Here is a 27,560-nt window from a genome sequence, read left to right as displayed (position 1 = left end):
AAAAAAAAAAAAAAAAAAAAAAAAAAAAAAAAAAAGTTTAACTATATTACTTATACTATTTTAGAGGAAATCTGATCTATAAAAATTAGAAGTAAAGCATAGAGATACTCTATCAATTTAATTATTTGCTTGATAGAGCATTTGCCTTATTGAGAAAAAAAATCTTAGAGTGAGGCATGCAGGTACAATTCATGTGAAATTAGCTAAAATAATAATAAGGCTGTTGAATATTACACAAAGGGAATTTGGGAGAAGGTCTACAAGCCAATGAAAGGAGAGCTTCTATAATTTCTTTCTTCAGTCATAGATTCTTAAAAAAGGTCATTCTTACAAATGAGTTCCTTGTCAACTATTTGTCAAACAAACACATGGGTCAAATGTACTGACATTAATAAAAAAAAAATTCCCATGCATTTTTCCCTGAGGTATATTTAGATGTTGTCATTCTCCCAGAATAGCAGCCTTAATCATCACCTACAGAAAATACTCACCTGCTAATTTCATAAGATGTATTCCACCTACATAGTGACCTACAATGTTATTTTCAAAGAGACTGTCAGTTTTAGACACATTCATCATGTTTATTGATCATAAGAAGCTACAGTTCACGAGGGCAATTTAATATACACCATTATAATAGAATAAATTAGGATATGGCTTATTCTTCACACAGTCTCTGTAAATGTTACACCACCGCAATGGATTGTTCGTAGTGAAATGTGATTAGGCTTAAATACAAAATCTCACAAATTTGGAATCAGAATATAGTAAAAATTTCATTATGCTCAAGGGATATTGTGAGCTTGAAATATGAATTACAAGGTTATGTACACATATACAACATCAAATTGACACAGTTTTATAACACTCACAAATACAAAGTTGGAGAAAACATATTCTCTATAACATTATCTACATATTCTGATAGTCTATTTTCTTCATTGTCTTATGCTTTGACCTCTACTTCCAAAGGTATTAAATTTTCAGTAAAACTGAGAGGGATTTTCCTTTACCAACAAAACACACACACACACGCGCGCACTTATGCACACACACATTAACACACAAGCACTTGAGTCCTACACACTTCTTCATAAAGTTTAGTATATTCCTTTGCAGATAAACTCTGTCTTATCTCTTTGCAAATCAATTCTGTTTCTCTCATGATACCTGCAAATAAACTTTCAAAATGTCTTGGAATTGTTATCAAAAGTAGTGATTTCAGGAAATGTAATGATTAGTATCACTTTCTAAGGTAGAGGTTCACCAAACATTGCAGTCAAATTTTCATAGTAGGTATTTTAGGCTTTCTTGCACATATTGATTTTGTCAAAATTACTGTACTAAATTCTTCCAATGAAATATAATACATAACTATAGAAGATAGATGAGGCTGTGTTCTAATATTTCATCAGTCAGAGAAGGCTAAAGTTTAGTATGAAGATTTCAGAAGTACCCTAGAAAATTAGAATGCATGAAGAATTTAAGCCACAAAATGAGAGTTCTTATGGTATGATAGTAAAAATAGTGTTGGCAAAACTTTCTATTTTAAAACTTACATATTGAAAATATTTATGATAAAAGATAACACTACCCTGACAGCTTTTTAGGTGAAAGTTAAATTAACTAATGATCTCAGTCTATATGTGAATATCTGAATGTTTGTTTCCTCATCAAATTCACATGTAGAAATCCTGGAATTATAGTTGATATCACTTTATATCACTTTTAGGATGATATTGAACCAAATTTGTGCTTTTACAAAGAGACCCAATCCAGGTATGGAGGTGCACATCTGTAATCCCACTAGGGAGGCTGAGGCAGGGGGATCATTGTGAGCTCGAGACCAGCTTGGGCTACACAGCGAGCTACATAGTGAGACCGTGTCTAAAAAAAAAAAAAAGAAAGAAAGAAAAGAGAGAGAGGCAACCCCTCTCTCCTATCTATAAAGACCTTGTTTCCATTATTTTTCATATTCTCATATTAATTCAATCCCCTTCTTTCCTAAAATAGGAAAGGCATCAAGAGATGGAGAGAAGAGGGGTGGGGAGGGAAATACGGTGAAACAATAAATTAAGAAGTGTTATGTACACATAACTCTACACAAGGACAACACACATGCACTGCTATAAATGCATAAGTTATAAATAAATGAGAGAAGAACGACTTCACAGAATTCCATATACCCCGTGAGTGAGGGCAAAAGAAAGACATTCTCTGTCAGCTAAAAAGCAAGCCACCACCAGATGACTCAGTATCTCGCACATAGAGCTTGGACTTGCCAGCCTTTAGAAATGCGAGAAATGAATTTCTCTTTTATATAAGCCACCCAGTTTAAAATGTTTAAGACATATCACAAACTGACTGATACACAGTGGATTTCTGGTGAGAAATTTCTGTACTCTTAAAAACTGCAGTATGTTAATTTTTGGTGGATATTATCTCCTATAATTCTTATTCTACTTTTTATTAAAATTATGTATTGTTTTGTAGTTAAATAATTAATGATGTACATATATTGTCTCTCTATTTTGAAAATGATTTCCTTTCATTTTTTTGCTAAAAACCTAAAAAAAATGGAGCATTTTATTTTATATATTTGTTTTTTCTTTCTGGGGTTCGAACTTGGGACCATGTATTTGTGAGATAGGGGTCAGAACCACTGACCTAAATCCCTGGCCCTGTACATTTTATTTTAAAATGCATATTCATAAGTGGAAATTTTAGGCCAAATTTAACAATTGAATCGCACAAAAGTGTACATATTAAGAGTTGCTCTGAAATCTATACTTCATATCTGTTTTATTTAGGAACCAAAACCAACGAACGTATTAAAAACCCATATATATATATAATCTTATTGAATTTATTGGTACTTTTTAAGTATGCAGTACAGTAGCATTCATCATTGGGATCTTGTATCTTTACATGACAGATCTTGGTTCTCATTTTTCCCCATCCCCCTGCCCTCCCTTTATCTGCTCCACCCTCCTCTATTTACAAAGACTTCGTTTACATTTTTTCTTTTTCTCATATTTTTTTCTTGTCCCTTATTTCCTTTCCCCTACCCTTCCCGCCTCCTCTATAGCTTTAGCCCTTTTCTTCCTATTTCACATTATCAGTTATTAGTATAACTGGATCTTATTTACACTTTTAGTTTTTCACACCAGAGGAAGTATTCGGTATTTACACGTGTCTTACTTATTTCACTTAAGAGTGTGGCCTCAACATGCATCCATTTTCCTATGAATGACTATAGATTCTCATTTCTTATGGCTGAGTACTACTCCTTTTTAATAGAAAAACCACATCTTCTTTATCCAGTCTCCAGTAGATGGGCAATAGTAATGTTTCCAAGTTTTAGCTATTACAAACTGTGCTGCTATAAACATGTGTGCACCTATATCACTGTGGTATGATCTTTAAAATTCTTTTGGAAAGATACCCAGCAGAGAGATGGCTGGGTCAAGTGGAACCTCTAGTGCTTGTTCTTTGAGGTATCTCCTTATTGATTTCCACAGTAGTTGAACCAGTCTGTGCTCCATCAAGAAGGGTTCCTTTCTCCCCACAACCCGGCCAACGTTTGTTATTGGCTGATTTCTTGATAGCAGCCATTCTTTGTGGGGTGAGGTGGAATCTCAGCATTGTTTTTATCTGCATCTCTTGAATAACCTGCAATGTGGAACATTTTTTCAAGCGTCCACATCTCAATTTTGAAATGAGAGGAGTGGAAAGGGAAGAAGAAAGGGTGAAGGTGATGAGAATTTCACGGTGTCATTATGCACTCACTTCGGTAATTAGAAGAAATGAAGTTTGGTAAGGTAATCTTGGCAGAAAAATGTCCTCAGAAAACCACAGTCCACTCAAGATGCAAAAATATCCCATAACTGACCTTCTTGTGTTTCCGGGCTCTTCACTCCTCCCTCTTCCGTTCTGTTGTCTCTCCTTTTTCACCCATCACTGGGCACTTGAGGCTGACTGACAGGAAATTACCAAAGGGTGTCCTCACTTCTGGCTTTGTGAAGGTCTTGACCAACAGAGAAGCCTGGTCAAGAAGGAAAAGAGAAGGTTGAGAGTCTCGCATGTTTCCTTCATTTTAGTGACTGGATTACAGCTTAGGGATACGTCTATGGACACACCCATCTTACGCATTCACTAAACACCTTTTCTCTTTGATTCTCCAAAGCTACAGCTACTAATATAATTACTCTGTCATTGATCCTAGAATATTTTGTAATATTTCCCACATTTTATCCATATGGCCAGGAACAGTATGTTTATCAATTTTTTTTCAAACATTTCCAATTATCTATGTCATTTACTCCTTTCTGGATCCTAATCGGCACATATTTAGTTAAACTTCCATAGAAATGTTGATTTTTTTAAATAAAGGACATAAAAATAATTTAAATAAACTTTGAGGAGAATGGTCCTAGTAGAAAACTATAAGAAAGCGTGATTTCTACAAATACATATTTTATCAAATTTTACTATAAATGCCATTGAATATGTAATGACTTCTGAAGTGAATACTTCATTTAAAATGTATTTTTAATCTAATTATTTTAGTTTAGTTGGCAAATGAGTCTATTCATAAATAATTATTTTTCTTCAGAGCCTACTTTTCTTTTTATGCACTTCTCTTATCCATTGTTTTATACATTTTATAAATATGTATAGACTCATCTAAATGTTTTATGTATAATTAATTTAGCTTATTTGGATTAATCTAGCTTTACATAGAAAATAAATCAAGCTTTGTGATATTCACTCAATGAATATATGAATTAATGATATAAACCTTAAATCAACTATGTAATATAGAAAATATGTTTATAAATAACACATTGGGAAATTAATAAAATAAAGTCTCAGAAACAGAAATCAACCTTATACAGTATTAATGGTGGGGTTCTGTATCAGTAAAACATAAAAACTGTAAAAAAGAAGAAAAGTAGCTAATTGCTTTAGTGAGATAATAAGAACCAAAAGCAAGACACAGGCGAGAAATGATTACAACAAGCCAGTCTTGCCGAGCAATGTGGTTTTGGTCTTTGTTAAATGACAAGATTTTGATACCTGAACTAAACCATCAGCTAAGAATAGCCAAAAGCTGATTTATTTTGGTACTGAGGTATGATAGAAAAATATGGCTTATGTTTACATTTAAAGCAAACATTACAGTGAAAAGAATTCCATCAATCACCTTCGAAATCCTCCTTACCTGAGCACACAGGTCATAAGCTCATTCTTGCTCCTTTCTAAAGCAGTTCTGGAATTTCTCTTTTGTGGGTGTCTTCAGTTGTCCTGTGCAGGCCTCATTAATGTCCTAAGTCAATTCAAACCATTTACTTTTCATGGTTATTTTGACTTTGAGAAAAACACCCAAGTTGCACAGTATTAGATCCAAGGAAGAATAGATTTGTTTGAGATGAACTAATGACAGTTCACCATAGTATAATTACTTTTAATTGAAACATTTCCTTTATGGTGTCTTCAACTCCATGTATTGAAAGGAATTTAATATAATTTCCTACCTTTATTGTTCTATCGTATTGGACACATGAAAAAAATTAAATATCTATCCAAACTCTTACAAGTTATTAATGTAGGCATGATTGTTAGCACTTTGATAAAGTTTGGCCACTTTTCCCAGATTATCTTTTGCTTCTCTTTATTAATTTTCTAAGCAGGCATTTAAATGTGACATTTCTAATTTCCAGTATGCAACTCATTTCAGTCACTAACATTGCCATTGCAGCTTGAAATATGCCAGTCCTAAATCCTACATTAATGATACATTAAGGTATCAATGAAATAGGTATTTCAGAAGTTTAAGTTAATTAGTTCTATTATTATTTTTGGAGAATGCATCAATTAAAAATCAGTGGAGTCACTAATGAAAAATTGACTTGTACATTTGACATGTACTTATGAAAATTTCTAAATTAGTTGTATGCTTGATACAGATGTTGATGATGTTAATACAACATTGAAAAGGAAAATTTAAAAATAAGATCATTTTAAATGATCTTTTAAAAGTGAACTGAAGAAATGAAATACTAATGAGTCAGAGCAAACCAAACAAGAAAATACTAATTTCATACAGAATAATGCACTGAAGGAACATAAGAAAGACAAGATATGATAGTTCCTTACTAAGTTGAGTATGTAAGAATATATTTGTCTTTTTTTTTCCTATGTTAAAAAAAATTAGTCCAAGGGAATGATAAAACAGCTCTGAGCTGTCGGCACCTCCACTTCATCTTAGAGGGTAACACATAACCAAGACGCCCTTTCTGATTCTAAGAATCCAATTAGCCTCCTGTTTCTCGGAATACTTCCTTAAAAAAAAACAAACTTCTAATTATAAGTTTTACCCCTCTGCTTTGCGATGTAAATCTTTTTAAATGCCTCTTTCAAATTTTACAAGGAGGCTTTGCTTTCTCAAAGATGTAAGAGTCATCCCTTTGAAATAGAGTCATCAAAGAAAATAGAGCTCCATCTCTGAGTCCATATAAGAGGATAGAGACCTAACTTTTGGAGTTACTTAAAGTTTAAAAGTATTGTACTAAGGTAGGAAAAAGTTTACTTTCCCTCTGGGTAAGACAAATATGTACACTGGTCCACAAAATTATTCCAGGCCCATCTTTAGAAAATGTTCTTCCTTTCTCTTTTTTTAGAGTGGATTTCAGAAAGCTCTCTGGTCTCCGTCCTCCGTGAAATTTTTAAATGTCTTTATTGATTGATTAACTTTGGTATAAATTTTACTTTGATGCTCTGGATACCCATTTTCTGGATAATGAGTTCTTCTTATACATTTGGCCCCGAGTAATTAATTGCACAGGTCAAATTCTCAGGAAGTATTTAATGACCTTATCAGTCAAAACAGGATGATTTTAAATCAGGTTTGGTGGTGCACACCTATAATCCCAGCACTCGGGAGGCTGAAACAGGAGGATCACTGTGAGTTCCAGACCAGCCTGGGCTACATAGTGAGTTCCAGGTCAGTCTCAACTACATAGTGAGACCCTGTCTCAAAAAACAAAACAAAACAAACAAAAAAACAAAAAACAGAATGATTTTGGCATTTAGGGTGGAATCTCAGCTCCTTTGGCTTTGGAATCCACTCCAGGGACTGGTGGTGCAATCTTCAAGGCGTGTATCATTGGACCATGTAGGCATGGCCTTAGTCCCTATCCCTTGCCCCTGCTCTGCTTCCCAGCTGCCAAGAACTAAGTGCTTGTGCCCAATGTCTCCTTCTTGGAGCCAGCCATCATGGTGTGAAACCATGAGCAAATTAAACCCATGCTCCTTCATTTTGTAAGCGCTGAGTACTGTGTCTCGGTGATGAGAAAGGTGACTAATACAGTGATCTATAGTACCTGGTCATTCCAGTGCACTCAAATGTTTATACTGTACCAAGATAAAGGTATACCTTCACACAAGTGTAACTCTCAGCCAAACCATCAAGAATCTCCACTTTGGTTGAGGGCTAATAACAACTCGTGTGCATTAAAGCAAAACAATTTTGCTTTAGCTTACATGAAATAAGAAAGTATAGCAGAGAACCCATGGGCTATTAGATTAAAAGGGTTGACAAAGGTGTATTACTAGACTGGCCATGTGTTCCATACTAAGAAGACTATATAGAAATTGTCACCTGTGCAAAACTGCACAGAATGAGAGACAGATAGGTGGCTGGATGCCTTGGTGATTTAATTTTAATGCAGTAGGTAGCAACTTAAAGTTGGGAGCGGCTTTTCAACTAAAAGGACAAGAGCCATGTTTTGTTTTTCATGAAGTTTATTGGTATATTTAAAGTAAATAAACAGTTACATTAATCATTGGGATTTGTACCTTTACATGATGTGTCTTGGTTCTTATTTTTTCCCCATTCCCCTGTTCTCCCTTCACCCACTACACCCCTCCCTATTTACAAAGACTTTGTTTCCTTTTCTTTCTTTTTTCATATTTTACCTTATTTCCTTTTCCCTACCCTTCCCACTTCCCCTCTCCTTAAGACATTTTCTTCCTATTTAGAAGTATTAATTATACCATTTCAACCTTATTTACACTTTTAGTTTTTCTTGCCAGAGAAACTAACTGGTATTTACTCATGTGTCCTATTTATTTCACTTAAGAGTATAGCCTCAATGTGCATCCATTTAGCTATAAATGTCTCTAGTTTCTCATTCTTTATGGCTGAGTAGTACTCCATTTTATAGAAAAAACACATCTTCTTTATCCAGTCTCCAGTAGATGGGCAATTGGGCTGCTTCCAAGTTTAGCTATTACAAACTGTGCTGCTATAAACATGGCTGCACATATATCACTAGGGTATGATTCATTTAATTCTTTTGGGAAGGTACCCAGCAGAGGGATAGCTGGGTCCAATGAGACCTGTAATCCTAGTTTTTTGAGGTATATTCATATTGATTTGACAGTGGTTGCACCAGTCTGCACTCCCGCCAACAATGGAGAAGGCTGCTTTCTCCCCACCACCCCACCAACATTTGTTATTGATTGATTTCTTGACAGCAGCCATTCTTTCTGGGGTGAGGTGGAATCTCAGTACTATTTTCATCTGCATCTCTCAAATGACCAGTGATATAGAATGTTTTTTCATATATTTACCTGATGCTTTTACTTCTTTTTCTGAGGAATATCTGTTCATTTCAGATACCCTTTTTTGAATTGGGTCTTTATATTAGGGGGGGTCTGATTTTTTTCAGTTCTTTATATATTCTAGGTAGTAGTCCTTTATCTGAGGAAAGCTGGTAAAAATTATTTCCCAAATTGTAGGTTGCCTCTTAGCTTGGTTGGTGGTTTCTCTTGTAGTGCAGAAGCTTTTTAATAGAATGAGATCGAAGTTATTTATTTGTGCAATTTCCTATGCTACTGAAAATTTGTTCATAAAGTCTTTTCCTATGACACTGTCTTTAAAAGTTCTACTTAATTTATTTTCAAGTAAGTTTAGTGTTTCTATTTTAATATTTAGATCTTTAATTCACTTGGATTTTAGTTTAGAGCATGGTGAAAGTTAGGGGTCTAGTTTCAATCTTCGGCAAATTGAAAGCCAGTTTTTCCAACACCATTTATTGAAGAGGCTATCTTTTCTCCAGTGAGCCTCCTTTGTCAGTGATTAGGTAGCTGAATATGTCTTGAGCTGTTTCTGCATCTTGTAATCTGTTCCACTGATCCTCAGGTCTGTTTCTTTGCAATAACATTCTCTCTCTCTTTTTTTTTTTTTAAATCACAGAAGCTTTGTAGTATAGTTCTAAATTGGGTATCCTGATACCTACTACATTGTCTTTGTTGCCTAGAACTGCTTTGACTATTCTTGGTTTTTCTTGTTCCAAATAAATTTTTGGATTGATTTCACAAGGTCTGTGGAGTATGTCTTTCAAAAGTGGGAGATATTGGGCTGGTGATTTATCTCAGTGGTTGAGCCGCCTGCTTTCAGGCACAAGGTCCTGAGTTTGATCCTTGTACCAAAAACAAAACAAAACAAAACAAACAAAAGAGCGGGAAATATTAATATATTTTGTGTTTGTAAAGCATACATCCATGTATAATTTTTACATAATATATGACATTGAATGCACACATCCAAGAACTTTTATAAAAGAATAATGGGATGTTTTTGCCTTAATATTGATTTTATACCACCAGAATTAATTCTTTGAATTGTCTATAAAATATATTTTTTCTAAGATTGTTAAAAATAATCTAGAGTTTTTCTTATGTATTTTTGCGTGTCATTGGGCTTAGGCTAAAACTACAAAAATGTTGGTAAATTACCCAGTGAATTTTCAATTACTATAGTCTAGTCAAGAACTGTCAATTTAAAATCAAGGTTTCTGTAGAAACATTGAGCAAAATGATGAAATATTTGTATCAGGACGATTCCACTAGCTACTTAAACTGTCGACACTAATCCTTTTCTTGTTTGCTTAACAGAAAGTTAAGAGGACAGCTCAGCTTCCAATCAATTGATAGTAGAATGTCACAAAGCTTATCTCTGCAACTAAAATGCATGCACATGAAGTAAACAATACAGTGATGCTCTAGAGAACACTTTAAAGAGGTATAATATGTTGTTTCATTAATGAATCTTTGGTGTTTCTAAAAATATGAAGTGATAATTTATGAGGAGTAACTGAATTAGAATTTGTTAATACCAAGCACATTTCTAAGTGCAAGGATAAAAGCGTGTGTGTGTGTGTGTGTGTGTGTGTGTGTGTGTGTATGTGTGTGTACACACACACATAGGAAATCTGAGTTAGTGTCATTACTGTGTGAAAATGTGTACATGGCTTTCACTGAACATTCTTAAAAATAGGAGATGGAGAATGCTTACCCTTAACATCTGAATAATTTCTCAGATAGGTAAAAGGTGCATTATGAGACAATGCTTATGATCACAACTTAAATGAAACATCCAAATTTTATTTTTTCTATGCACTCCCCCTTGAATAAGTTATATGAGCTCATTTGCTTACTATAAGTGATTTTTATACTGTTCAGCAAGCCTGTAATCTACGTGATAAACAAAGCATACAACTTAGTAATGAACACAACACTATTTAGCTGAAGGACTTGTCCCCATGCCATAAAGTATTTCATAACGTTGCCCATTTATTTTATAGAAAAATTAATTTTAAATTGACAGCTCTTGAGTAGGGTGTAGAAATAAAATGTAGGTAAGGTAAATAAACAGACTGTATTATGTAACACATCCATTAAACATTTGATTGCTAAACATTAGTCCAGAACCATCCCTCAGTTACTACTTTAGATGACATATGCAATCAGTTGTGTTATAATAATTTTTTGAGTCAAAAATTTATCCTTGAGCGTTCTTTCCATGTAATAAGAGCAGTACTTTTTTCACCACATTATTTTACTTATGTAAATTATTTGCAGGTCATATGAAATATGGAAAAATTTTGAATTTTATTACAGTATCTTAGTTCATAATAATTTAGGGACAATCTTAGGTGGGGTTATATTCTTTATTTCCAGAGGTAAGCAGAGTTGCTTTCATTAAATGAAAAGATAAAAAAGTTATTTCTCTAGACAAATATCACAGAATATTTACCACTCAGATGGAGAAAAGTAAATTTTTACCTGACATAAAATAGTTTTTAAGATTCACTGACCATATAGATTAACAAATTAACTTATAATTTTTTAAAGAACCAAAGATGCTTAAAATAAAGGATGTTTTCAGCTGTATACAAATTAATGAAAGACAAACCAGATGTGTGAGAATGGAATGTGTTTTGTCCAAAATATTTTGGACCAAATGAAGTACAGATGAAAGATGATTTTGAAGTGTAAAGAAATATTTATTAATCAAAAGCCATTGCAATTTTGATGACATTTTAACCTTTGAAATGATGGAATAATTACTATAATCAACCAAACACATAAGTGGTATGTGTTTAATGTTATAATTAATCTATTTTCAAAAGAAAAATGCTACTGCTGTGTAGATACCACAACAACAATTTGACTTTCAACTAAGAAAATTATACTTGTTCAAAAGTATCCTAGTCTCAAAATTCTATTGTAAAATATGTGTTAGCATTTTGTATACCCACTTTATGTGCTTCCTGTTGAAGTATGAGGATAGTTCTAAGCATTTAATTACACTTAAAAGAATACCATGTTCCAACCTAATTTCCATGAAATAAACCATTCCTGCAAAAATATCAACCAATAATTACTCAGTATATCATAAACTACAATAAATGCTATTATCACAGTCATTCACCATCTACAGCATATAAACACCCCCTGCATTCAATAATTTTCATATTTCTCCATGTGCTTCATAGAAACTTCAGCAGAAGTCTTTGTGAGCACCTGTAATTTCTGTAGAGCAGCACAAAGACACTGACACAGAGAGGGAGAACATCTTAAAACTTCGGTTGGAAACTACTGCGTAGCACTACAGGCTTACACATTTTCTGGTTCTTACAGCCTGAACTGTCTATAAACTAGTGGATGGTAAGGACCATGATACTCAGGAATGAAATTTCTACCCATATGTGTGGATACTAGCTGAAAAAGAACACAGATTTCAGGCATAAGGTGAACTCAGTCTTCATGGTTGGGGTTGCCAGGGGTAGACTTATTAGAACCGGGGAAAGGGGTTTTCCTTTGACCTAGTTGTATAGGGGAATGAGACTTGTGATTGCTGAAGAATCTCTACTGTATCACTGTTCTGTGGATGCCAGGCCTCATTTTTTCCACACATTATAAAATAAAGCACCAGAACCAGTAATGTAGAAGCCAGTTTAGATCCTGAGTTGCACTGCTGGTGATAAGGCAGTGGAAGAGCCTGTTCAACTTGTTTTCAGGTAGAAGTTCTGGAGCACGTGACAGCCTCTGGTAAATTGTACATAGTTGCTGCATGGACTTTAAAAAATATTAAAACACATGCATGTAATTGCTGTAATGTGCATATTTGAGACAGTTGTGAAACTGGTCTGTGACTCTTGGTATGCTCTGTTGTAAATTCAAGGGAGCTTGTTGGAACTTTTTTTTTAACGTATTGTTTTCAGATCATCTATTTTGAATTAAATTTGTTACATTACTGCAAAAAAAAAGAAACTTTAACTGAAGAACCCAGAAATGCGATTTTTAAAATGAATTTTAGAACCTCTTTTGTGACAACTCAATATATACATAACTTAAGTATGTGAATTTATTTTCCTGGATCTCGTGACTAAGTAATTATTAGTTAAGAAAATCTAGCTTCATGAAGAAAGTGGACTCTCCCAGTTTGTAAACAAGAAGAAAAATTCAATAATTAATTAAGAAATCGAAACGAAAGTGCTTTGTGATTAATTACTGTGATAGGAATAAAGAATACTGGTATAGCTTAGTACTATTGAGTTGAATAATTATCTAAATAAGAATTCTATTCACAAAAAAAAGAAAAAAGAAAAATGAGCACAAGACATAGTATTAGGAATGATTTACAAATTAATTTATTCATTCAACAATATTACTATTTGATTGCTAATATTTACACGGTTTTCTGAGATCTGGTGATATTGTGACAAATAAAACAAGTATGATGCCTCACTATATGTAACTCATTTGTAATGAGGAGAAACTGCACTTTCCTAAAAAGCTGGATATAAAATCATATTGATAACAACTGTCCATAAAGAGTAAACATAAAGTTGTTTACAAAATTTAAGAAATATTGGTGTGGTCATTGTTCCAAATGCATCAGACACATCAAGTAAATATTATCCTTTCAAATATAAGCATATTTAATAATTGAGTGGAAACATCCTTAGAGTAAAAAGTAAAATTAAGGTCTAAAGAGGTTTAAGGATTTCTGTTTGGAGTTTTGTAAGAAAAATTATTTCACTGGGTGGAAAAATAAGTCCCAAAAGATGGCGTACTCCTTAACAGTAATAAAGACTGTCCTTGTGTCACTATCAGGAAAGCTATGGAGAATACAAAAACCATCGGAATGAAAACCAATGCAAGTCATTGTGTTTTCAGAGATTACCACAGCAAGTAAATCTGCTACCATTATTATTTACAGAATCCAAAACAGGATTCTGAGAGTTTTGTCGAAATATTTGGGTAGGTAAATTTCTGTGTGTGTGTGTGTGTGTGTGTGTGTGTGTGTGTGTGTGTGTGTGTGTGTGTGGAACTGGGGATTGAATCTAGGACTTTCAACTGAGTCACATCTTCAGTGCTTTTTATTTTTATTTTATTTGGAGACAAAGTCATATGTGGAATTTTTTTTCTTTGATTTTTTTTTCAGCTTTAATTGAGTTTATTGGTACATTTTAGGGATACAGTACAGTTACATTCATTGTTGGGATCTTGTACCTCTACATGACAGGTCTTGGTTCTCATTTTTTCCCCTTACCTCTGCCCTCCCTTCACCCCCTCCTCCGCTCCCCATCTACAAACACTTTATTTTCATCTTTTCATAATGAAAAGATGTGGGAATATTTTATAGTGAGAAGAAAAGAGAAGGATTCAGATGTGTTCTGATTGGAAATTTTGGCAATTGAGGAAAGGAAGACCACATGTATGGGAGCAGAGAGAGTCTATATATTCAGAGCTTGCTATAGCAAGGAAGTAGCCATCCTTGCTTCCTATTTTCAAAGACCTGGAGTTCTACAAGGAAGTAGAAAAGTTTCCCAGTGGAAAGAAGATGAAGGCAGTGGCTATGCATTCATTAGAAAACTGACAGGGAATCCACAGGCAGACCAATTAAAAATTGTGCAAGGGGAAAAAAATGAGAACCAAGACCTGTCATGTAGAGGTACAAGATCCCGATAATGAATGTAACTGTACTGTACACCTAAAATGTACCAATAAACTCAAATTTTAAAAAGTTGTAATTTTATGTTCTTAATATATAGTTATTTTATTTTTTTTCTAGAGAAATGACAAATAGTGATCTGGCTTTTATTAACCAAGCCCTTGCTTTTCTAAGCCAATAGTTGCAGAGAATGGAGTTTAGCATTCTAGAATTGCTGCTGTAGAAATTACCACTTAAAGTCCTACCCTCGTGTGTAACCTTGGCATTCATTCTTCCTTGTCTATTCAGTGTATTCTTTCAGGTTAGTGTCTCACTTTCTCTCTATTACATTCCAAATCACCACATCAGCTTTTATGAGTTTTTCCTTGTTTTCTTCCCTTTATTTTTACAAAACCCCAATAATTAGTTGTTGTTAATTTATTTCTGCCTGACTTCATATCGTTCCACTATGTCTGCTTGCATCATTTTCTGTTAATGAAGTACACACTGTGTGTGCTATAAAGAGCACTCATGAATACACACGTCTCCTGTTCTGGCAATTGATGTTTTATTCTCACCAATAGATTTCATATATTAATGCCACAACATAGTCAATATATATTAAATTATTAGTGCCTGCATAGGCATAAAATCCATTTGTAGATATTCTACTGAAATATTTAAAACATTGATGTTCACATTTGTTTATCTGTTCATCAACAAGAACAGAATACTAGGTTCAAAGAAATAAAATTTACCTACAAGTCATTGTAAACATTGGAGACGATTGTAATTAAAACGATACTTGACTAAATATTATGGAATATCTGATCAACTTACTTTTTTCACATACACATTATCTTATTCTTATGAAAAATAATGATTGAAAAGATTATGATATGGGCCAGGGATTTAGCTCAGTGGTTCGGTGGCCTGCCTTGCAAGCGCAAGGACCCGAATTCAATCCCCGGTACAAAAAAAAAAAAAAAAAAGATATGTGATAAAATAGTTCATAATGGGAAATGCGTCATATTTTATGTGAGGGAAGTTTAGTATCTATAGAAATAACATACCGTTTTCCAAATATTTTGCAACACTAACCTCATTTAGATAAAACTTTTCAAAAGGCAGACAATCTAGGCAGTTTTGTAAATGCAATAACTGAGAAACAGAAATTTGCCTACTTATCATGCAGGTGCCTGGGGACAAACACCAGCTCTTCCCATTTGCAATGTCTGTGTTCTTTATGATTTCCACCATACTGGTGTCCTCAATAGATTATCGTGCATTTTTGCATATTTGTTATATTTTTGTCTCACTTTTTTTCAATTTCATCTATAAAAATCTAGAAATAAATAACATTTATAAGCATATATTTTTACTATCTTGAAGAGCATGTTTCTAAGAAATCCTACTTTCATTTCTCATGCACTACATTGATGCAAAGCAATAAATTTCACTTCAGTTCTCTTGAATTGGCTTAAAAATGTAGTAGCTTTTAATTAATCTCCTCTTTACTAGGTTTTTCTACTTTATTATTCCCATTAACTTTAAATAACGTGTCCCAGGCCATCAACTTTTATGCTTTTGTTTAGTTTAAGAGTCTGAATAAATTCAATTACTAAAGCCTTCCCTTGGGTTCATAGCTTGGTGATAACTTTTCTTTCTTCATATTTTTCCTCACAGATCATAATGCATAATGTAATTTCTAGAATATAAGACATATTCTTATCTTCTTCTCCATAAGACATGTAAAAACATACTTATCTCATTGCATTAATTATATAGCTGGAAATATTAACACATCGGACATTTACAATAATAGGCAGACATTCTATTCATTTTGTTTATTTACAAACTTATTTCTATGCATATATTCTGCCAATTTCTAGTTTATCATAAATGAAGAAAACATCATTATTTTTTTAAATATACCAATAAATTATTTATTTATTTTAAATGTAGAGAAACAAAAATAGAATAAAACAAAAGAAAGCAACAAAAAGACACAGACCAGCCTAGAACACACAACTTCTCTCTCTCTCTTTTTTAATTGAGTTTATTGGTACATTCTAGGTATACAGTACAGTTACATTAATTACTGGGATCTTGTACCTTTACATGACAGGAACACACATCTTCTGTTCACAACAGTAACTCTTACTCATTTCTATAACCTAAATCTAAACTGAAATTATTACACTTCAAAATGGCTGTGGGAGGAACAATTTAGATTTCATAATTATACTATTTCCACACAAAGAAAGATACATTGGAGTGATTTAGGAAAATACATGCACCCTGAAACCATAATGGTAAGTAAAATAGGCAGATGTACAAATTAATATATTGTATAACTTCTTTTATGTGAGAAGCCCAAACTATAAATAAATTTTTGAAATTAAAGTTTTTTTAAAAGTTGAACAATAGGAAACAGGGAGATTGATCTTTTTGAAATGGGAAATGGATGCAAAGACAAAAGTAGGTGGAGGGAGGAGAGGGAAAGTGGAAAAATACTAAGATAGTTAAGGACATTTGCCTATTTCTTAATATGAATATAAACATTATGTACTGCAAAAAATGTACTAATAAAAAATTGGAAGAAGTATGTTTCCTTCATTTGTATTGTCTAATGAAATATTCCCTACCAGAAAATTGATGTTTTTAAACTACAAATCTGTCATGAAAATATACTAATGTACTATCTAAACAAATAAAAACAAAATGAATGCCTTCAAGTGTTGAACCTATAAAACAGTACATTGTGATGCTCCTTTCTTTGGTTACAGTCTGCTACTATTTAATTCTGTTTAATTCTCTCATGGCAATTTCAGTATACAAAGATATTCACTTTCAAACATTCTTTAATACCTCTGTTTTCTATCTTTATTTAGTGAAAACAAGACATAAATAATTACAATTATTCAAGTAACATTTGTGTGTTTGATTAATTGACTGATCAATTTTAAACATATCTGCCTGGTGAAAAAGTCAGTCCTATGCCAATCCAAACATTTTCTATATTATTTACAAGGACAAAATGTAGACTGGAAAGAAAAACAGATCCCCCAAACATGGCTGATTGGAAGCCTAACCTCCAAAAGCAAAAACAAATAGGAAAGTTGCAAAGAGATACTTTTCTATTTTTCATGTCAGGCCCTTTTTCAAATGATAATCTTACGCATCCATTTAAATTTCATTTAGATGACTTTAATTCTTTATTTACATGGAATCTGTATGAACAGAAAGTCTCAGCATTGGTTTTCATCATTCCTCTTTCTTGCATGTATGACTGGTCTGTAACTCCTTATTTTTACATTCAGTAGTTGAATTATAGTCTCTGTTTTTGGACTTTTTGCAGAAATTAGTTCTTGGAACTCTGTTTTCTGTGCTCAATTCAGCAGCACATATACTAACACTCTATATTCCTTTGACTGTAAAACTACAATGTCTACATTTGCAGTAGTTATGGTTTTAGCCATTTCTTTCAAATATTTCCCTTCCCTAAATTTTTAAACAGTTTTGTCAAAGGCTTTTCATTGAATTTTGATCCAAGTTGGCCATTTTTTTTTCCTTCATTGTCATTATTAACTTCACCTGCTCGGATCTGATTTGAGGGAAACGCAGAGCGATATGGGGAAGAGAGGGAACAGGAATAAGGAGGAGAGGGCAGAGGAAACAGGAGAAAGAGGAGGGGAAGAAGAAAGGGAAGGATAGAAGGAGAAGGAGGGAAAAGGGGAGAGGAAGAAGAGAGAGAGAAAGCTAAGTTGTTGAGAAGCCATTATGAGCACTTTCCCAAAGATGTCAGCCTCATTTCAATTCTCCGTGCCCCCATCTTCAGAAGCTTTCTTGAGGGGCTGAGGCTTTGGCTCAGTGGTTCTGCCACCTGCCTCGCAAGTGCAAGGGACCATGTTCGATCGCAGGTATCCACTCCCCCCAAAAAAAGTATTCTTGAGTTTTACTCTTTCTCACAGGACATCCACTGTAATCACTAAATTCTGTTCACCATAAAAGTCACTTTTACTAGTCACTTGTGCCACTACTCTGACCTAAGCTAACTTTGTCTTTCCATTCTTTTGCCTACAATTTTCTCCTTCCCACCATTTTTGCTCTCTTAAAAGTTTGTACTTTCATTCATTTTGTAAGTTGTAGCTATCATGTTCTTTTAATCCTATTTCTCACGTTATGTCATCAATAATTTTTCATTCTTAAAATCATTACAAGAGCCAAAATTATTTCTCAAAATATAAATATTACAGATAATACAGACTGAATTGTATACTGCTCAAATTCATGTCAGTTTTCTAACACCTGGTTCCTCAAAATGTTATTTATTTTTTGGAAAAAAAATTCATTGCAGATATAATTTATTATAAGATCACATGAAGGTAGATTTGAATCTTTGTCATATATGACTTGTGCTTTTACATAAAATGGTACTTTGAGGGGCTGGGGACTTAGCTCAGTGATTCTGCCACCCTGCCACCTGCCTCACAAGTGCAAGGGCCCGAGTTCAATTCCCAGTACAAAAAAAAAAAATAGTTCTTTGGACACAGGTGTGTAAATTGCAAGAACACCCTGTGAAGCAAAAGTTGGAGAGATGTAGCAGTAACAAGGTATCACCAAAGATTGGTAGCAATCATCAGAAAGCAGAAGAAAAGCATGAAAGTGGTTAGTCTTTCACACCTATTAGAATGAAAGAATTGTTTTAGTACCATTATCTTTGACTTCTAGTCTTCAGGATGTTGAGGCATTTCATTTTTGTTGCTTTAAGCTGCCCAGTTTGCAGCCATAGCCAAGTATATACATGGGTCATGCATCATTGAGGCCTTAAATCATAATTGTTCTCACTTACTATCACTTCCTTAACTATTCCAGGCCTTCTTACTGCCACTCTTATTCAGCCGTCTTGATTATAAATATGGTGTGCTGGATAATGCTTTGCTTAAAACATGTGGGATGGAAGGGAGGAAACATGACCCATGACATATTTTCTCTCAGTAAGTTTCCATCTGAAGAACTAGATAAATGCCAAGATCGAGAAGAAATGAGAGGTATACTGCTACACAATAAGGGTGGAAAGATCTTATTAGGTTCTGTCCCAGACTCAGAGTATATCATTTTCTTTCTTTAAACTGATATTTTCATCTCCTCATACCATACACTTAATGATCATTATGGACAAAGTGAAATAGGAAGAAAAGGGCTAAAGGTATAGGGGAAATGGGAAGGGTAGGCATAAAGGAAAAGAAAAAAATATGAGAAAAGGGAAAAAATGGAAATAATCTTTGTAAATAGGGAAAGGTGGAGGCGTGAAGGGAGGGCAGGGGTATGGGGAAAAATGTTAACCAAGACCTGTCATGTAAAGGTACAAGATCCCAATGATAAATGTGACTGTACTGTATACCTAAAATGTGACAATAAAGTCAATGAGAAAAAAAAAAAAAAGAAATATCTAGCAGATTGATAGAGTACCCTTCTGGGCTTTTCAGTGAGATGTTTACAGAGATGACTGGCATGCAAATAAGCAAACCAAGGGGAAGACTTACGCTGATGGTGGGTAGCACGAAGCAATAGACTTGTCACCTAGATGGAATGCATGGAAAAAACAAGGAAGGTGCCTGTTGCAGAAGGCTCTGTCCTGCTTGAGCGGGTGCATCTTTTGCTGCTGTCATTGCCTGTGGACATCAAACTCCAGTTTGTTCAGCCTTTCAATGCAGACTCGCACCAGTGACTCTTCATGGAGCTTCCAGGCCTTCCGGTTTGGGCTAACACTGCACTTTCACGGTACTGGGATTTGAACTCATTTCTTTTTCTCAGAGCTACATCTCTGACTCTCTAAACTTTCCAAAGAGAGTCTTGCTAAGTCACCAAGTTACCCATGCTGGGCTTGAAATTGGAAGATTTTCAGACTGCTTGTGCATGATTTACATCTAGGTATCCACCAAGCAACTTCTACATTCCTAGGAGGAACTTTTAGAAAGTTATCGGAATATGGGAGCACACAGCTGACTTGTTTGAGAGGTGGGGTCTGGTCAGAAGAAGCAGTCACTGAAGGCGTGACCTGGAAGGATTTACTTCCCTCTGAGCTCTTCTCCTGATTTCTTTCTGCTTCCTGGACTTCCTGCCATAGGTATCTTTGCTCCAAGCAGGCTATTCGACTATGGCATTTTGCCTTGTAGCTGGCCGACTATGAACCAAAATCTCTATTGAAATCTCTATCGCATGTGAGCCACTGTGATCCTCTGCTTCTTTAAATTGCAGTATCAGAAATTGTGTCCCAGCAAAGAGGAAAGTAGATAAAACAGCTGGGACTACAGTGATGTTCCACCATATCAGGCTTGGTACCTTCAATCCTTCTTGTTTTACACCTTCCAGCTCTTTGGACTAAACAGAAACTGGATCCTTTTTCTCTCCTCTATGCAGGAGGCCTTCATGGACTGTCTCAAGTTTCATCTTGTAAGTCGATCTGCGATTGTGTAAGTCCACTGGTGGTGAATTTCCAAATTCCATTAATGGCTCCTGGAGTTGGCTCTAATTTGGTAAGACCCAAAATTACAACAATCTCTCCTTCTGCTAATGTACAGAGTAGTAATAATCTGCATTTTGAATTGTTCAAAAAAGTATGTAACACAGACCCATGTGAACTTCTACTTCATTTGTGGGATGCAAATAATTTAGGGACAATACACAGTCATTTTTAGTGCTTTTAGAAGACTGAGACATATAATGGTATTTGCCAGTTGCTGCTGGCATCTCTTAGCAAGTAATAAAATAAGTGCAATGATTTCAATTTCCTATTTCTAGACATGCATAACTTAAATGCTCCCAATTGTATACTGAAGGAAAATCTTCTTTCCTGCAGCTATAGGTGTGAAGTTGCTGAAAACCAAGTGGAAGTCTTCATCATATAATTGATTGAATGGCAGAAGAAGTTTGACTTTCATCCTAGAAGTGACCTGCAGTGAAATGATTGCATCTATCAGAATACAATGGGATATCTTAAATTAGGGTAGAGATGTCTAGGTGAAACCTCATTAGGATGGGACATTCAGTCCTCAATTCTCTTAAATTGATCTTGCTAGAGGAAGTGGGCTTGCCATCTTTTGTCAGAGAGATACCACTCCCAGCCTACGTGTTGGAGTCTACATTTACTTGAAAAAGCAAATCACATGTTGCCTATGAACCCAGTAATGACCTTCCCTGATGTAGTTTCCTAGGAAAATGATTCTCCAGACTGACCTTCGCCAGGTACTTTTGCTGCTGGACATATTATCAGGCTTAAATCTCAGAAGACTCTTAGAAGTGAGCTGTTACTAATGAAGAGCCCCTGCCCATCCCACAAGAAGTTCTGCAGTTTCCCTCTCCCAAACACAGGTCTCAGGGAATAGGTATGGAATAGATTTTAAAGGGTGTGCGTTAAAGCCTACAAGAATATAAACCTGAATCAAACTGAATTTCTTGATGCTTGGCCAGTTAACAGAGAATCTAGATTAAAGTTTCACCTCACCTCACAGAGTACAAATGCATTTACTTAGCTTTGTTGATATTTGTATGAAAAGGTGCCACATTGTGAATGAGCTGGAGAAGCCTAGTTCCCCTCCACCAAAAAAACAAAAAAACAAAACAAAAAAAAACTCAGAGAGATATTAATACTGGAGTGGGTTTTCTAGGTAAACCTACCCCTCCACACAAGATGTACCTTTCAACAATACTTTAAGGAACCGGTTTGTGACAGGGGTACCAACATATTTGTAAAACTCCTTCATTGCTCTTTGTAGGTGTCAGACCTAATTGTGGGGACCACAGGTACTCTTAGAAAATGTGATGGATGCAAGTAGATCTTGTAGTGGCAGAGGCCAAGTGGCAGCTCTCAACTGCTAACAAGGCAGGTTTTTGACTAGTGGAGAATAAAGGCAAAGAAATAATGGAAATGGTCTGAATTTTGTAGAACTATCTTTTTGTCGAATCATAGTGTTCCCAGAGGCAAAATGGATAGGAAATATATTAAATTTTTTCTGGATCCATATGTATTTATAAGCTTTGCTAATGCTGAGACACGATACCTGACAAAAATAACAAGTGAGAAAATGTTTAACAGATTAATGTTTCAGGAGATTCAGTACATGGTCAGCAGGCTATGCGGCAGAACACTATGACAAAGGGAGGGGCAGTGTAAATCTGCTTTGTTTATGGTAACTAGAAATGGCGTCAGCAAGAAGTAGGCACAGGACGATATTACTCAATTCCATGCCTTCATATTTCACAGGGACACATCTAGGAACGTGCTTTACTAATTTTCTAGTCATTACTTAATTTAATGATATTGAGACATTATTTGTGATCACATCAAACCCTTTTCAACTATAGAACCAAATACATCCTAAGCCATACTTATTCTGAAAAGAAGGCCATACCAAGCCATAATTCCTCCCAACATAACATAACAATCCTGCATACAACTGAAAAAACAGTAATCCCTTTGCACAAGTCTCAATAGTTCCATCAAATTTCAAAGTCCAAGTCTCTGTTCTGAGATTAAAGGAAGACTCTCAACTATGAAAACTTATAAAACAACAAAGTCACATATTTCTAAATTATAGTGGCACAGGGTAAACATTCCCATTTCAAAAAGGATTTCAGAACAGAAAATAATCAGAGCAGAGAAAAGATCAGAACAGAGCAGGGAGGACAGTAAGTCTTTAAGTCCATACTTGGCTTCTGGGACACTTGGCAGGGAGATTTGCAAGCTAGAGGACTGATGGGCTCACTCACTGGTTGCAGCCGCACAGCCTCTTTTGTGTGGCTTCACTCTTAGTCTGTGCATCTTCCACTTTTCTGGCCACTTAAATTTCCTGATATCTACACTACCCATTTAGCTTTATACTCAGAGCTTCCTATATAGTCTTCAAAGGGTCCCATTTCCTGGCCTCTTAGACCATCCTGTGAAATCTCGTTGGAAGCCTACTTGCCACACAACTCTTGAAATCTGCAGGCCAGTGAAATCAACATCGTTGAATGATGTCAAGGTCAGATGCCAGTTTAAGCAGAGGCCACCCTCCTGGCATCATTGCCAGAGTTGTATAAACAAACAGAAATCCTTGAACCCTCTTGCTGGGAATGTACATTTGTACTGTTATTTTGAACAACAATATGGAGGTTTTTGAAAAATTTGAAACAGAATTACTGAATGATCGATCTAGCAATCTCACTAATGAGTATCTATTCAAAGGAGATTAAATCAGTAGATCAAGGAAATAGCTGCAACTCACATTCACAACAGTTCTAGTCACAATATCCATGAAGTTGGACACAAGTCAACAGTATCTACTTATAAACAGATTTTAAAAAGCAGTACATACACACACCGAGATACACAGCCATAAAAAGAAATACTGGCATTTGTACCAAAATGGATGAAACTTGAGATCATTATGTTGAGTCAAATAATCCTATGTGAGTAACGCATGATCTCACTCTTATGTGAAATCTAAAAAATTTTGTTTTCTTCTGTTGAGCATAACATTCTGGATACCAAAGGCTGGGCAGAGTAGGTTAAGGTGAGGAAAGATTGACTAATAGTTACCAATGAAAGAATAGAAAGGAGAAAGAAATTCTGATGTACTATTACAAAGTAGGATGACCTCGATAGAAATAATGTACTGTACATTTCACAAACTAGAAGAATGATTTTACCAGTTTTCACTTCCAAGAAATTATAAAGGTTTGAAGAAATAAATAGGATTAATATGATTTAAATATTAGATAATATATACATGTGTAAAAATATTATATAGTAATATACACAACCTTATATAATTTCATATCAATTTTTAAAAGAACAAAAAAAGAATTCATAGCATCGTTATTTTTAAGATTACAAAACTGAAAAACTAAAGTATTGTGTATTAACATAAAATCAATATATAAATCATGTAGTCATATACTTACTTATTATAAAAGAATTAGAATATATTAATTTTACATAAAATATGAATTAATCAAATAAATGTGTTGGAATGAGAAATGCAGTTACACAAGAGTTCATCTTGTAAGCTTGTTTCAATTCTGCAATAAAAAAAAACTAGTGTATGAGGTCAGAATGTTAGATAAAAATTTGGTAGTAAGTTGAAAATGACAAAGTGGAAATTCCGCCATTCTGTAATGCTTTGTTTCTTAGTCTAGAGACAGATTATAAATTTTGCTCCTACTTGAATATTTTTACATTTCTTATTTATATACAATCTATTTAAAAATGTAATAAATATTTTAAAAGTCAATAAATATTTACAAGTCTTAATAAATATTTTTTAAATAAGAATGTTAATATAAGTTTCCTTGAACTTGAGATGACTAAGAGAACATAGTTGATATAATTCAGAGATTCAAATAATTTATTAATTTAAAGTGATATTTGCAATTTTAAATAATTATTAGCAAGGATTCATGAAAGAGTTTTTGTATGGTGAGTATGTGAAAAAAATAATGTCCCAAAAGGTATGGAAGAATATCAATGTTTTAGATGAATAATATGGCTGGTCTAGGACATAATACACATATATTCATAATTCTTTGTTAAATTTAAACTTTAAGATAACTACAGTTGGAGATTTTATGAGAATATTTTTTCCTAGTAAATTTCAAACAAAACTTCTATACACTTAGCTTCAGAATGCAACATTAACTTTGTAAAACCGTGGGGTATGGGCCCCAGATTTAGCACAGTGGTTCTGGCACCGTTTTGCAGGTCAGAGACCCAAGTTCGATCCCTAGTACCAAACAAACAAAAAAACCAAATTAAACCCTGGGGTATACAATTGATGAAGAGTGATCTTCAAGAAATAAAGATACACAATATATCTTTACGATGTGATCAACTATAAAAGTATCTTAGTAACAAAAAACTAATAGGACAGATCAGCCTCATTGGGACTAAAAATTATAGCCCATTTCACCAGAAAAAAATTGAAATTATTATTATTATTTTATTTGCTCTGTAGAAGATATATGTAAAGTGCCCGTACAGCGCTCAGGGGATGGCCTAGCCCTTCCCCTAGAGGTCCAGGGGCTGCAGGAAGGGCTGCAGGAAGGGTGGCGGCGGCAGCTTGTCCAGGCCCTCGGGGAAGTGGCTGGGCGAGATGGCGGTGACCAGCACCAGCATGGCGCGCACACAGAGCCGGGTGGCACAAGTTTTGGACCAGTTTTTGGACCATGGAAAAATGTGCTCTTTCTCTATGTAATTATTGGTTCATGTTAAGGCATACAGCTGAGAGGAGAAAGTAGATTTTGTTTTCGTCTTTCTTCCATTTTAAAAAGATATGCTATATTTCAATAACTAAAAAGTGAATTTTGATAACCACAGAAGGAAAGAAGCAAGTCAGTTTCTCCCCAAAGAGCACAATTCAAGTCTTCTGGAATTTATAAAAATTACTTTCTGAAAAAAAAAAATAAGAAAAAAAACTTATTTATTTAATTGCTAGTATATTCGGAGTGCGCGGTACTATAGTTAAACCTGTGTGTTTTAATATACTTTTTTTTTTTTACATAGACAGATCAATAAAGGAGCAACAGCTGAAAGTAAACCCTTGGCAAAAATTATGGAATTTTACCGTGAGTTGAGCAGTTCATTTTCCTTGCGATAGGCAGAGTATACTCACTTTTGAGAGAATATTTTCAAAGATGTTCTCCTTGGCTAAATGGTGACTCGAACATCTCCTTGGAAATTTCCATGCAAAACAATATATATTTGCTGGAGTAAATAAGAACACCATTTGGACTCTAATATTAATGGCTAATTTATAATGATGTAAAATTTCATATTTAGAAGTTTAAAATACTGTATTCTCTTGCTGAAATGGAGGAGGCACATCCATAGAGGTAAGAAGTGTTGTGTGATATAAAAGAAAATACCTATGTGTGTGTGTGTGTGTGTGTGTGTGAGAGAGAGAGAGAGAAGACATATGTATGTGTGTGTATGTATAGATATACAAATGAGAATTATATATATTCTTATATATACATCATATGTATTCTTCAGAAAAACAGCATGAAGTGTAGGTGGACACTAAGGAGTTAAAAGCTCAACCTAAAGTTCAGTGGATACGTTTTTATTTATTTATTTTTTTAGGGAAAAGAACAATTTTCTTTAGATCTAGTTTTTGTAGAAGTATTAGTTATGAGACTGCCACATTCTCCTCCCAAGGTCAGGATAAACTTGACGGATGCATTATCAGCATTTCTGAAATAAACAGAAAAGTCACTAATGGCAGTGTTATTGTCTAATCTTGTTGTGAAGATGAGTTACCAATTTCCTCCTTGTCAAAAGGTGATTTCTAAAGAACAGACAAAAATTAGTTTGGAGATCAAAATATTTATCTTTATAAGGGATTTGAGAAATAAAAGCAATAGATGAGAAAAAGAAAGAAAATGAGAGAATAAAAGGTGGAAAAAGTAATCTATCAACTATAGCAGATCATTAATTTAAAACATTAGTGTAAGGTGCTGTTTAAGGTGATGATTTATATTTGCAAAGATTTAGTGAGGATGAATCGCAGTTTAGTGAGATTTTTAATTACTGTCTTTATATTTAACTTTGAAAAGTCAGAGATTTGCCACTACTAACTCAGGGTGAATTAATTATGTGTATGAAATAAAAATCATTGTTTTTAAATTGCATTTAGAAGCATCTGGTGCCTATCTGAAAATAATGCACTTATTGCACAAACAGTGAACTTTGGGTATTTCAATAAGTTTAATAAATCTGCGGTACTTTCGCAAGTCTCTTGTATCCCATCCTCCCATATTCTTTCCTTATAAGAACAAGTAAGGTTCATACTGTAGAGGAAGAGCTGTAAACTGATTTAAACAGATGGAGGATAAAAACAATTAACAGCCGAATACATTTCTTAACATTTCAATTATTATTTCCAATTTAAAAATTTTCTCAAACTCTCGTCAGTTGTTTTGCTTTATATAGAAACAGATGCAGCCTGATTTATTCCGTCTGATTTTTATTACCCTGCTAATGAGGCTTAGTGTGGAAGAAATGGTTTCCTCTACAGACTAATGAAACTACAGAAAAAAAGAACACTAAGACTATGGCGATGGTCTTAGTAGTTTATAAAATTACACCCTCCTTGAATTTCTGATGCTGTATCAGAATTCAAAGGGGTGTAAGATGAGACACAGAAGCAGTGATCATAATTATGAGTGTTGGCAATTTCAGTTACTTCTTGCTATTCGGTGAACTGTATGTTGTAGCTCTAACGCC

This window comes from Fukomys damarensis, unplaced genomic scaffold, assembly GCF_012274545.1.
Source record: "Fukomys damarensis isolate Sample0158 unplaced genomic scaffold, DMR_v1.0_HiC HiC_scaffold_24, whole genome shotgun sequence".
Classification (NCBI taxonomy): Eukaryota; Metazoa; Chordata; class Mammalia; order Rodentia; family Bathyergidae; genus Fukomys; species Fukomys damarensis.
Note: the sequence above shows the minus strand (reverse complement) of the source record.